Raw genomic sequence first — 13,935 nt, forward strand, 5'->3', positions numbered from 1 at the left:
AAAGGTTTTGTTATGTTATTTATTACAATTGTTATGTTGTAACTTAAATTATTTCAAATTTATGTATTGTTACAGTGGTCCACCACTCAGGGGAGATACCTCAGAACAGAAAGAAACGGTATATGGGGTTGGAGTGGTTAGAGAGTGGAGATACTGATCATTTTTTCATGAAATGGACCTTGTTTACATGTTGCAATAAATTGTATAGCCTACAGGCTTTTTCTCATAAAATGCAGTCATTCTATAAAACTGTAGCTTTACTCTAGCATCCATGCCCCACACACTGAATGTGGTGAGTGAGGTGGAGGCACTCCTGACATATGTAACACATGCCACTGGAAGCTGTGGTGTGAGGAGGGCTGTTTAGTTTTCAGTCTGCAACTGTGTGTAAAAAGTCTTAATATCTACAAGTTGACTGACATCAGCAACAGCGTCCTTTGGTTTCCTTGTGGACAGGAGTGATTTCATCTGTTTCTTATTGTGACTCACAACTGCTGTGGCAGAAAAGTCTGCAGAACCTGCAAAAACAAGCCTAATTATATGATTTAATATGATCAATTTTTCAATCAAGATAAATATATATACCACCAAATACTGATCCACATTATCAGTCTGTCTTTGACTTTCTCAATTAATTGTATCAAAGGGTCAAAAATAATGAAAATATCCACTAAATTCCCCAGGACACAATACATGACATTCTCAAATAATTTGTTTTATTTAAACTCCCCCTCCAGAAACATTTGTAAAAGTATGTAAAAATAATATTTTGTTTAACATGGTTTTCCCACAAGTAAAAAAAAAACATTATGAAAAGGGGAGCAGATCTACTCTTTCTCTCTCATCACAAATTATGTCACATAAGTAACGCATAGCTGCAGAGGTTAGGTTTGGGAAAAGAAACATGTTGAGGACGTACTGTAAAATGACATAGATTTCAATCAAGGTTTACATGGTTTTGAACACCAGTCTCTTACAGAAAGTCCATGGGGAAATTCCTGTGTTTTGTGACTCATCCAACACGCCAACCTGCCTCCCATCTGGACCGCTCGGAACCATTTCCCTCTTGCTTCTTCCTTCTTTACTCCCGTCAGCGAATTGGTCACGTAATTGCAGCGTGGGTGATCATTACATGGCGTTTGTACAAATTATTAGTGCATTACCTTTCCTAGGAAATGTAGGAACAATGCAAGAGAAAAACCTGCCCTCATTGAAAAGTTTTGGCCTGTTTGCGGTCGGTTTCGCTTTCGCCTTCTGTTTTCTTGGTGTTTGGGGGTTCAATGGCCCCTTCCCCGGTTTCTACCCCCTATGCCCAGACTACCACTTATGGTCGAATTGCACACCTGTAAAATTTCATGACTGCATCTCGCCTCTTGTGATGCTATTGCAGTGACAAAATCTGTCCACAATCAGACAGACAGGCAAACATAACACCTGGCATGGTACTCAAAATGGCTTTTGTCGAAGTTCCCGCTACAAAAGATGCCACCAGGACCACATTTTGCCATGACACACACAAGCACAGACTCACCAGGCACTGAAAGGCGTGCTCAAAAGCATTGAAAAGGAGAAGCCCAGCATCCTGTTCCCCAGGCCTGCAGCGTCTCCCTCTCCCAGCCTGAGCCCACCCCCAAAGGAGGCAGTAAATGGTCCATTTTATCTCTTTTCTGTCAACCATGACCGCAAGAGCACCAGATAGTAATCTGGTGGAGAAAAAAAGGAGTAAAAACAATTTAATTGCCCCCGCAATTTTATTTTACAGTCGTCCAAAAACCTTTCAAAGCAAATTATGATTGGGATGAAATTGCAGAGTCTCTTCCGCAGGAAGGAAAAGCTGACTAATCACCTCGTCATTAATGCTGAAGCTCATCAGGGCCTTGCCGCCTGCTGGCACTGCCCACACGGCCACGCTGACTTGCTGCTGTCAGAGCGAGGCTGGCAGATGATTTGCTCCAAAGCGAAAAACAGCTTTCAGGGAATATTTGGATTGTGCTGTTCAAATATTTGGAGCGCCCTGACACGGCTGCCGCCATCCAGAGCTGGCAAGGCAGAGACTGCCTGTAATTGATTTAATTAACAGTAATTACCCAACTGTTTTTGTGTACGCTCTGTAGTCCTGGGTTGGGGAGGAGAACGGAGGGAGGAAAGGTGGGGGGGAATCTGAGTTAATGATGTGTTTCCATCTTATTTAACGCTGTGGTCCAGTCTGGTTAAAGCACAGGCATACAGACACATGTAGATGTAATTTTGTGGAGACTGACACAGATCGACGCTGAGGGTGGCAGTCTCACATGAGATGAAATGGGTGAAATGAAAATGCTGACAGGTAGAGAAATGAAATAAGAGGTGTTACTTTGAAGGTTCAAAACCCTGCAACCTTTTCTTGTAGGTCACCACCTCTCTATAAACATCAAACAACAAGGCTGAACATGAGGATATAACTCATAAAAACGCAGTGACTTGGCATTTTGATAGCATTTACAACAAACGCAATGTGTGTGTGTTGCACGTGAGCTCCTGCATAATATGTGTCTGAGAGCCAGGGTGGGGGGAGCTGTTAGAAGTCTTGAGTTCTAGCCTGTAAATGTCATGTTTGGTCGAAGATTTCCGTTTTTGCCTTCTAATTGGTGTCGGGGGATTTTGGTTTTTAAAAGGAAGGTGGAAAAAAGAGAGTGAGGAAAGCAGGGAGGGGGGAAAAATAAGTCCACAGAACTGCAGAGTTGCACTGAACCCAAACTGTGTTTTAATGGTTTCTTCTCCGGGAGAGCATAGCTCGGGTCATTAAGACGGGAAAATGGGGTCGCGCTAGAATAATAATCCCTCGCTTTTATTTGACAGCACAAGAAAAATATTGTGTCAACACATAAAAGAGGTTAGTGGTGATCATAAACTACGTTCACTGTTCAAAATGTGAGGAGGGGGGGAAGCGTTACTGGATTGACAAGTCCAATACAGGCACATAATGTTTTTGAAGTTGTGGCAGGTTTTGCAGAAGGTGTGATTCGCAAACATCTGACATTTGAGTTTGCAGAAGAACTCTTCTCTGTTCAAATAGAGGTACCTCTCCTGGTGGAACTTCAAAGGTGATGGTGAGCTGTTGTCATCATCTGTGCATATAAATCTGTGAGCATTACTCTTTCACACACTCTATGTTTCATCTGCAACCACCCTCCATCCCTCTAACACCCCATGTCTCCTCTCTCTCCCCTCTGGTCTCGGTCTCGACAGTGAGTGGGTTACTCTACTGTTTACAATATTTCAAATTCCCTCTCAAGTGTTTGGCTTGGCAGGTTGTCTGGCCTTTTCCCTAGCAATTACAGGCTTGCGGGGTTTCTCAAATGGGGCTTTTGAAGAAATAACACTTTTCTCCCCCAGCTCAAGGGAAAAAACGGAGACATTTGGCCAGCGGCTCATACAGTCAATCACACAGACCGAGCTCAAGCTCTGTCTGACGCACTTGGCTACTAAAATATCCTCATACCTTGTGAGTGTGGAGGCACACAGACGCACGCACACACACTTTTCGGTACTGAGTTGGGAGTCAGTCAGAAATCTACTGTCACTAATGTAATATGAGGATTTGATGCAAAAACTTGTAATTGATTTAATTTTGTAAGCAAGCTTTAAGATGTAGTAATAGCCGAACAAATTAGGAGGAAGAGGAAGTAGTAATTATGCCCTAAATAAGTGTGTGATCATATGGTGAGAATGTCACATTCATGTGGAACAGTTGTTTGTCACATGTGGAACTGTCATGTATTTTCAGAGTTCGATGACCACTTGGAAAACACAAGGTCAGGTGCTGGGCACTGCTGTTGTGCCTTCTCTTGCACCAACTTTCAAGTGGCGCAGAAGCAGGTTGCGCTTTGCTAAGCAATCATAACCTACTTACCTGTAATCCAGAGATCGGCGCTGACCATCCAGGCCTTATTTTAAGTGTGTATTAAAATATTGTTTGTGGGAAAGGAAGACAGGAAAGATATCTGCTAACATTCATTGGTTGTTGCTCGTCACGACATGCAGCCGCATCATTCCAAAAGTTAACCTATGTTTGAGGGCAGAGCCTTCGGGCCTGGAAAAATAGGCGCTTGTGAATGCATATGTGCATGATGGCAAAAACACGACATGTGTCCGAGCCCTGAGACTTAACAGCCATGCTAACAGTTCTGTGAGGCTGCACATAGGCACATAGCAGTGCATTGGGTTAAATGCTAACATTAGCATGCTAACATGCTTACAATGACAATACTAACATGCTGATGTTAAGCAGGTATAATGCTACCATGGTAAAATCATCTTTGTTTAGCATGTTAGCATGCTAAGCTTAGCTAATTAGCAATAAAAACAAAGTGCAGGTTAGGCTGATGGTGGCGCTATATGAAAAGATGAAGAAGACTAATCGGAATTCATCATGAGGGGGACATAAATGTCTGTACCAAAAGTCACGGCAATGTATTCAGTAGTTGTTGAGAAAAAACACAAATATCAAACTCATGGATGCATTAGTGGAAAAATCAGGGGATTACCAGAGTCATAGGGATTCATCCTCAAGGCACCATGAATGTCAGTACCAAACTTTACGGCAATCCATCCAATAGTTGTTAAGATATTTCAGTTTGGACCAAATTGGTGGACCAGACAACAGACCAATGAAATTCCATTGAAAGCCCCGCAGTCATGCCACCAGCATAACTAAAAAAAAAGTTCTTATTAGAAAAATAAACAATAGTATTCTTCACATCACTGTTTTGATGTGTTCCTCTGTACCACTGACTCAAAGCAAGCTGACGACTGAGACTCCTGTTTTAAGACAGGGCAGATAACAGCGAGCATGGGAGGAGGGGGAGTAGATGGGGCTCAGAGATAGATTTTAATTGTTTATTTGTCCCTAATTGGCAAAGATCAACTTCTTCAGGTTCTGCTTTATCTCCCAGAACACAACAAAATAAGATATGATGTGTGAGGCTGTCAGTGAGAGAGAAAGAACGGGGAAGAAAGACAGACAGAGAGAGAATGTGTTTGTGTGTGTGTGAACAAGTGCAGATGAGGGCACATTTTAAGGACATAAGTCATTGCCGCGTCCCATTCTGGTAATTACAATAAATGTAATTGTTCAATTGCTCTGCTAAACTTTCTCTGTGAAGATTATGATGCCGAGCTCAGATGAAAGGCCCAGTAACATCAACAAAGTTGGCCTTGCATTGTCAGCGGGCGGAGAGAGGGGCTGGGGGGGTTAAAGGAGGAGCAGGAGGGGAGGTGGAGGGAGGGTCTTGAGTTCCTTACCCTGAGGCTAAGAATCTCCCCTCCCTCTGCTCTTCCACCTCCCCTCGCCCTTCCACCCACACAAGGGAGTTAAAAATCCCATTTACTCTGACTGGAGCCAGGAGTTGGCTTGAAAAGGCCGGGGACAAAAAGCGATTTTCCACGGAACAAAACCATTACAATGGTCCTGCTTTGATCTGAGCCCACCCCCCCTCTCCCCACTCCTACCAGTGCCAATTGAACTTTGTCACCATGCAACTGTCATCCGCGAAGGGAAAGCCCTTCTACACTGAATGAAGCGGTCCACAGCAATTTACTCCAGACAGCGCTTTGAAGTGTCAGGGAGAAGTCCAGCTCCTAGACTGCACTTTTTGGACAGCTCACCCTCTCTCCTCTCCTTCCCTCGTTCTCTTTCTTTCCCTTGCCAATTTCAAATGGCCAGCAGGACAGTGTGGATAGTCCAGCAGGGCAGCAAAAGAAGAGAGAGAACATAAAACGTCCAAGCATCTTTGCTTTCTCTCTCTTCCCCTCCCTCCCTCTCGTCTAAGTAACAGAGGCATGCAGCGCTGGCATGTGGATAATCAGCCATGGGGCCCCGCGACATCAAAAGCTTGGAGAGCCCCTAAGAATACAAATGTGAGGCCTAATGGTACACTTCATTAATGTCCTCCCCATCAAAGGCCACTTTACTGACTTGGGAGATTGACTAATTTACACATTGTGGGAAATTGCTCCCAGCCATGCGTAAAACTGCCAAGCATTTATATAGAGAGTCAGAGAGAGAGGTTGGGGGGAGGTAAGTGGAAGGGACAGCCTCTGTTCTCTTCTCGAGTGCTTTCTTTAACTGTTGGAAGTGGCTGAAGGCCAAGCCACACTATCACACATACGAACACCGGGGAGTGCACGCCTTTGTGTCTCATAAGGATTATTACTTTAGGCATTTCAGCGCTCTATCGCTTTCCTCCCCCTCCCTCTCTTTCTCATCCTCTCCTCTTCCCTCCTTGCTGGATCCACTTTTTCCCAGCTTTCTTTTTATAAAGGAGTAGTTCAGCATTTTGGGGAATTTGCTCATTTGCCCTTATTTGAGAGTGAGATTTGAGGAAATCAGTATCAATCACCGTTTATCTGTTTAGTACGGAGTTGGAGCAAACACCCGGGAACAGCTTTGGGCTGTTCCCGGGTGATTTTGGTGAGGTGGACACAGTTGGAATTGCAGGTCACATGGTGTCCAGAAGTCCAAAAAGACTTTTCCCCACACACAGTCATGGCAAAAGGATGAATCAATTTTCATCAGAAAAAGAAAACACAACGATTCTTATATATTCAGGCAATTACACACTAAAGAAAACACACTTATTTTATTCCATTTCTGCCAACATATCCCCCTGAATCCTACACACTGAACCTTTGAATGACTCTTTGAAATGTTAATTTATTACACCCAATAAAAATTAAAAAGTCTCGAAGAGCCACATCAGTACATTTTGTAGCATACTTAATGTGTGTGTAGAGCCAATGGGAAGTCTCCTGGCTTGGTAGGAGACTTTCATTGGAAAGAATGGGAACCATCTTGAAACACAGTATCCAGTCATCTCAATGACCTGGGGTTAGGGTGTGTTAAACCTAGCTTAGCATGCAGGCAGCTGCCCAACTGAAGAACATATCCAGCAATAATTCTAAGGCTACATTCACAGCAATACGTTTTTACTTAAAAATGCTGTTTTAAAATGAAAATGTTTTAGGACCGCTTCAGAAATAAACTCTGACCACACTAACATGTCTGATAATGCAAATCACATGACCATTCCCATACACTGGGCATGTGCATGCCGGTGTAAACAGGAAGCAGATTTTCTGTGGTTGGTTACTTAGTTCTAGAAATATGGAAGAAGCCCAGCAATTGTGAAAAGTAAGACCAGAAATTTTCTTTGACCGACGATGAGGTTACTTACATTGCTAAGGTAATACAGACAGACTGATAACACCCAGTCAGGAAACAAATGTACATGTCTGTGTCATCATTTTTAACAGTCTCTCTTTCCGTGTGTCCAGACTAAAATGCAATCCCAGAGTTTTCAAACCAAAATGGGGTCGGCAGCGTTTTTAAAATCTGTTATCCATCAACCAAATACTTTTTATGCAGTGTCTCCAGCTACACTGCAGGTTGCTAGATCCGTTTGGTAGGCACAGGTCTGGTACAGAGATCTGCACAGGCCGAATTACACCATACCTGGCTTTGGGATGCAGTGCCGATTGTGGCTGGCCAAGAAATAGTTACAGCATGTAACGCCCCCGAAAACTACAGATCATTACTACATTTCTGTTAATGTACAACAAAACTGTCTCAGTTTCACCTCATAGCGTTGGTTCATCAGGTGGGCACAAAATGACACTATGTTAATGCTAATGTTGCTCTGTGTCTGCATGTATTTGCTAACTTTTTTATAGCTTTTTTCTGCTGTCCTCATAAAGCTGTTTTAGGAGGTTTAATAAGGTTTGTATCGATTTCCTCATTTTACTCTCCAAAAACGCAAATGAGTTTATTTCTATTTCTATTTAAACTATTTCTCCAGAACACAAATGCATCGACTAATCCCCTACAATCCAAGTCTTCATCCTTTCCTTTGCACTGACACGTGTATGTACATTTTTCACAATCACACACATCATCTACAAGGGCACACACACAAACTCATATTACTGTCATCACCAGTTATTACAAGCTGGAGCCATGTGCAGACCAGCATGTTTTACAACCACGTTAACCATGCTATGGGGACTTAAGTGACTGCTCGAGATATTTTTTGTAGCCGTCCTACATACATGTAAACGTGAGCATGCACCGTGTGTGTGTGCGTGTGTGTGTGTGTGTGTGTGTGTGTGTTTGGGGGGCTGGAGGGAGTTAACGCCTGCTTTGGGCCCTGACACCTGCGATACAGAGCGAGTCTTTCAGCAGGCAAATTATATGGCTTTAATTTGTCCTCTTGAAACAGTGTAGCCGGCCGCAGACACTGATGCCAAGTGCTGCTCGACTGTAGCATTGAGGAGAATGTTAAAAGTGTGTTGAGTGTCTGTATATGTAAGCACAGCCCTGACATAAGTAAATACACTGCCTTGGGTGGAACACCTGTTTATGTTGGAGTCTAGGGGAGCTGACAGATATTATAAAGGAGTTTTCAATGTTTTCCATGTAGCGAGAAAGTAGCAATGAAACTTTTTCAAGGAGCCGCACTGGCAAAAGTGCTGTGCCACTGGACTGGGGTTTGCTGGCAGGAAGGGAAAGCCCTAATGTGTCTCGTTTGCAATCTGGACAGAGTTCTGTGGTTGGCCCAGCCTACAGTAGTGCACACTTCAGTCATTGGCTGGTCAACAGAGGCGATTTGAATATCGTGACTAATTCGACCAATTAAACTGTCAAAGGCCTTTTTTCAATGGGCCTTTTTCACAGGCTGCTCATCCATAATGCTCTCCTCTGTTACCCCGGGGTTTGACTTTAACTCTCTCTATTCACAGTGAAGTGGCGCAATGAGCTAGATCACAGAGTATGTAAAAGCATAGCCAGAGGCACTACTGGGCCAAGCCACAGATGAGGGGGGATCTTTACAAATTGAACAATGAGGTCAGTATAAACAGTTTGAGACACTGTTATTTGGCTGCTTTCAAATCAGAAGCGGTCAGGGTGGTCAAAACAAAATTTACTGGAATTATATGGAAGTCTTGAAATACAATTTACTGCTTACAAACATAAAGAGAAACTCATAGCATCTCTAATGTGATAGCTGTATCTCCACTCGTTTCCAGTATGTATATGTGACTGTGTGCTACTTGTTTTACTTACATGGAACTGATTTTATTTTGATACAGTTAAGCCCCCGCGTCCACCTTAGCATTTTTTCCCAGCTGAAAATTTTCAGCACTCCTCAGGAAATGCCTAGCTGAGAGCGCTTGAGAGTGCGTTGGAGGCACAACGTTTTTTCAGCTGAGGTGCTTTGGTTGCATCTGGTTGCTATGAAACAGACTGAAAATGTCAGCGCAAGGTAGAGTACCTGCTCGGGCCCTTGCTCTGGATGAAGGGAAGGCTGAAGCATGTATGTACATCTAAGATCTGACAGTTGGTCTTTGTGGTTTTCGTCCCGCCTCTTCTCCACTGTGATTGGACAGCTGGGTAAAAAGTAACAGTGTGGAGTGCATCATTTCACCCACAGGTTAACATTTTTCAACTCTCAGTGCCAGACGTGCAGCGCTCAGTGCAGAATAGATGCTCAGAGCCCCATCACGCTTCGATGGACATGGCCCTATAACAAAGAGAATAGATAGACAGAGAGGAATTTGCACAGAGGTAGTCGTGGTTCAAATTTGTTTTACAGCTGTTACTAACTCACAGTTCTATTGAAAAACACAAGTAATCCTGATACTCAGCTATTTCACTACTGTCTTTTTGAGCACGACAGACTGCTGATTTATAGCACGACAAAAAATAACTAGTTTTTACAATATATCATTTGACCACATCTAAAGGCAAAAGCAAGGTGAGACATGATGACTCTTAAACCCTTTTCAACCCAAATTAGTGTGTGTATTCAGGTTTTTTAAACACAGGAAAACCTGTTGAAAATGGGCAATAAATTCCTTTCCCACTGCCAATAGATGCAACCCGATCTCACTCAGAAGTCACTTGGGCAGTGACTTGCAGTGTCAGACACAGACGATAAAAGCTGTCCTTTAATGTAGGCGTGATACGCGGCCAGTCGCTGTTACAGTTTAATGGCAGCCGGCAGTATCACAGGGAAACGTGGCAGGACAAGAACAAAAGTTAAGGCGGTGAAAGTCTAAGGGGGTGGGTGGGAGTGGTGGTGGATGGGTCCAACAAACATTGACTTTCACCTGGGAGAGCAGTGTTTGCATCTCTTAAGATTATAAAGCCAAATCTTTTTCTTTTTTGCCTAAACCTAATCACATGCTTTTGTTGCCTAAACCCAGTCACATGTTGGAGGAAAAAAAAAGTCAATTCGCGTTGTTGTACCAATGTAGTGTGTTTATTTTGAAAGAGATTGTATGTAAGTAATAAATTTACCAGTGAAAGTGTATTTTGAAAGAAGACATGCATGTTAGAGGCAGAACTCACGGTGTCTCAAAACGTCAACGACCAACGCACCCAGGGTCCCTTGCATGTTGTATCTGGAAGTGGAAACCACATGACCAAATGTCGATATGTGACGAGGTTGGGGTGAGAATGTGTTGGTAGACCAGAGCCGTGTAGATTAGATTAGTTTTTTTCCCCCTAATGTATCACATTTGAAGTCACAGGCAGGCTTGAAAACAAGTTAGCAAACAGTAGAAAGCAGCATGGAGGCTAATGTTACAGTGGTTACTTTTTCTTATATCTCTAGCTTATACAGCGATGGACAGTGAGTTGTGGTGGCCCGTCACTGCATTGTGCTGGCAAAGGGGCTAAAATTAGTGCACCCACCTGGGTGTTATAATTCCATCCCAGCCAATCAGAGCTGATGGGAGCCAGAGATGGAGCCGGAGCTGGAGCCGATAAATACCTCTGACTACAGCAGTGTCATTTGTCCCAGGAGTGACTGTCGATTGTAACCTTTCCCATTAAATACAAAAGCCAGATGTTAGTAGGTGTTTGTGAGTTTTATATCCAGTGGGAAAAGCGCTGCACAAACAGAGATAACTGAAAACATTTTTGGACAGAGTTTCCTCAAAACCTGTCATGGGGTTGCACTCAGTTGTATACACTCAGAGTGTCAAGTAGTTGTGTGGAAAATGAAAACAAGCTTGAGTGAACTTTAAGTACTCAATATACCTGGCAACCACCGTGTGGGGGGAGTTCAGACTGTCTGTTTTGGAGAGTTAGAAAACATTGTCAGACAATACCATGTCAGGAGGGTGTTTGTGTTTCAAATGTTGATAGATGATCTGACAAACACATGAACTAAAGCACAGGCCTGTAGGTCATGTTCAGACACACAAGTGCACTGTGTGAAAATGTGGCCTCCTCATTCATTTCAGTGAGTACATGTAAATGTTAATGAAATGTCATCCAGCAAAATTATTACAAATAAATGAGACTGAAAGTGCAGAAGGCTGATAAAGGTTGGCATGGCTACCATCACCGCAGGGCAGGCCCATGTACCGCAGTGTGTGTTTACATGTTTTTCCTGTTCTTTTTCATTTCATTTTCTCTCTACCTCCAAGGCATCTGTTATGGCAGTACATTTCCAACATAGATTCCTTAGCTCTGCAGAATGGCAGCACCATAGCGCTCATTGTATAACCTTGCAAAACTTGTTTTATCGTTGACTGTAAATTACTCTGCAATTAAATTTTTCTATCGTCCAAAACAAACACAGCGTTGACGCCGTCGAGCACAAAGCAAAAGGAGGTTATGACCGAGATCAAGGCGACAGACTGACAGATAATTGTGGGAAAGTTAACACACCTTCAGTCAGTTGAACATGCCACTGTTGTACACACTGAGTCACTCCATCAATATGATTCAATTTGTTTTCATTGTTCTCATAACCGAAGTACAACCAAACTGTTACAAAGCTCGTCTGAGACACAGCAGTGATGGCCAACCAATGGAGACATTTTGGGAGACTGAGGGGAGACTTGACATCAATAGACCAGAGTCTGGTCTCGTGAACCTCAAAGGGAGCGCTTGAATTCACCTTTTGTCCGTCCCTAAACGAGACGCTGGGGAGACCGCAGCAATCTAGTCCACAGATCTCAAAGAAAGGGAGAGCCACGCTTGGATTTAAGTAATGCGGTGCTCCTTGTTGAACAAATTCACCATTGTGACTCGTTAGCCTGATACTATCCACATACCTGCTTTTGGGGAATGCATGTGAAAAGGCGGTCTGGAGTCTCTGCCAAGAGGAGGGATGGAGTGGTGAGGAAAGAGGAGGGGCTCTACTTAATGGGTCACAAATTCACATTGAGAGGAGCCACATCTGCATTTTATCAGCAGGGCCCAGATAGTGTTACAGGGGACGATTGTCTGCAGATTGGCCATTGGGCCTTTTAAAGTGGTAAATTGTTGAGGAAAAGCAGAGCTGCACACAGGATGACGTAGCATGGTGCCACCTGCCACTCACGGAAGCTGTCAGGCTAGCACCATTGAAAAAGGCTTAAAGGGAACCTATTATACTCATTTTCAGGTTTCTGCTTGTATTTTGGGTTTCTACTAGAACATGTATTCATGCTGTAATGGTCAAAAACACTTTTTTCTCTCATACTGTCTTTGCCAGAACACCTGTATTCACCCTTCGTCTGAATCGCTCCACTTTAGCGCCTGTCTCTTTAAATCCTTCTCCTGAAAAAGCCCAGTCTGCTCTGATTGGTCAGCATTACCAGGTCTTTCACATCTGCGATTTTGGCATCTTTGCACTGTCATTGCAGCCAGGGGAATGACTATAACTGAGTATAGCAGCACTTTCTACCATGAAAAATGACAAATATAAGCTTCTACACCAAAATCTTCACAACCGGACATGTTCCAGCAGGAATATATCCCAAAATTGGAGAGAAATTAACAACATCTGCAACCAAGGCCATGTCCACACCAATATGTTTTCAATTCAAAACGGGGTATTGAAACCAAAACAACCTCCGTACACATGAGCATTTTAGCATTGTTTCAGTAATAATCTCCGTCCAAACTAACACATCTGACAAAGCATCTCACATGATCATTCATCCACGCTGGACATGCACATGCCAATGTAAGCAGGAAGCAGATTGTCTACTCTATGGCTGGTTGATTAGTTACATTAACGAAAAAGACCAGCGATTTCGGTGCTTGAAATGATGACTAGGTGGAAATGTTACTGAATGTCACATGAGTATATAGCAGTCAAGGCGGCTGAAAACAGATTGAGAGTCGTTGCAAAGCAAATACAGTGACAAATTAGAGCGGTATCGGCCGGGAACATTATTCATTGCTGGAAAATGGCAATGGAAAAGGAGTAACATTATCCACTCAAGAAGGAGGAAATCACCAAAGGTATGTAGGCCTAGCTATAATCTTTTGGCTTGACCTGCCATGACTGTTATGAGCCAATTGGGAAGCAAATGTGAGTGTCTGTGTCATCGTTTCCACCTGTCCGGACAACAATTTAACCTCAGAGTTTTCAAACGAAGACAGGGTCAGCAGCGTTTTTAAAGGTCTATGTTTTTGGGGCTTCAAAAACACCAGAGTAGTGTGGAAACTAAGCGTAAATGTAGCAATAGCTATGCTTTTCAAAACAGAAATATATATTAGTGTATATGTAGCCCAAGTTTACATATTTGCCTGACGTTAGCATGTAGCTAGATGTAGCAGTGTAATTAATGTAAACACTTGCAGTAGTGTGCCTTGGGCAGACGACCATATAAAGAAATTCAGATTCAGTCAAATTCAGACCATTTTAACTCACCCAGACTAGTTTCTAGTCCTTGGTTCAAGCTACTTCTCTTTTTATTTACACTCCCCAACATCAAAAGCATCAGCGGTAATTTGGCAGAAAGCCGTTATCTGCTCAGACATGGTCTCTTCCCATGGCTGACCCAGAACATCCTCTGACACATCTTCTCCACAGGGAGCTGTGGACGTGGGGGCCAGCGTGGTCTGACAGCGAAACAAGTCCCGGGAGGCGTCAGAGTCCCTGCAGGGACCTC

This window comes from Epinephelus moara, chromosome 24 (genome assembly GCF_006386435.1).
Source record: "Epinephelus moara isolate mb chromosome 24, YSFRI_EMoa_1.0, whole genome shotgun sequence".
In the NCBI taxonomy this organism is placed as follows: Eukaryota; Metazoa; Chordata; class Actinopteri; order Perciformes; family Serranidae; genus Epinephelus; species Epinephelus moara.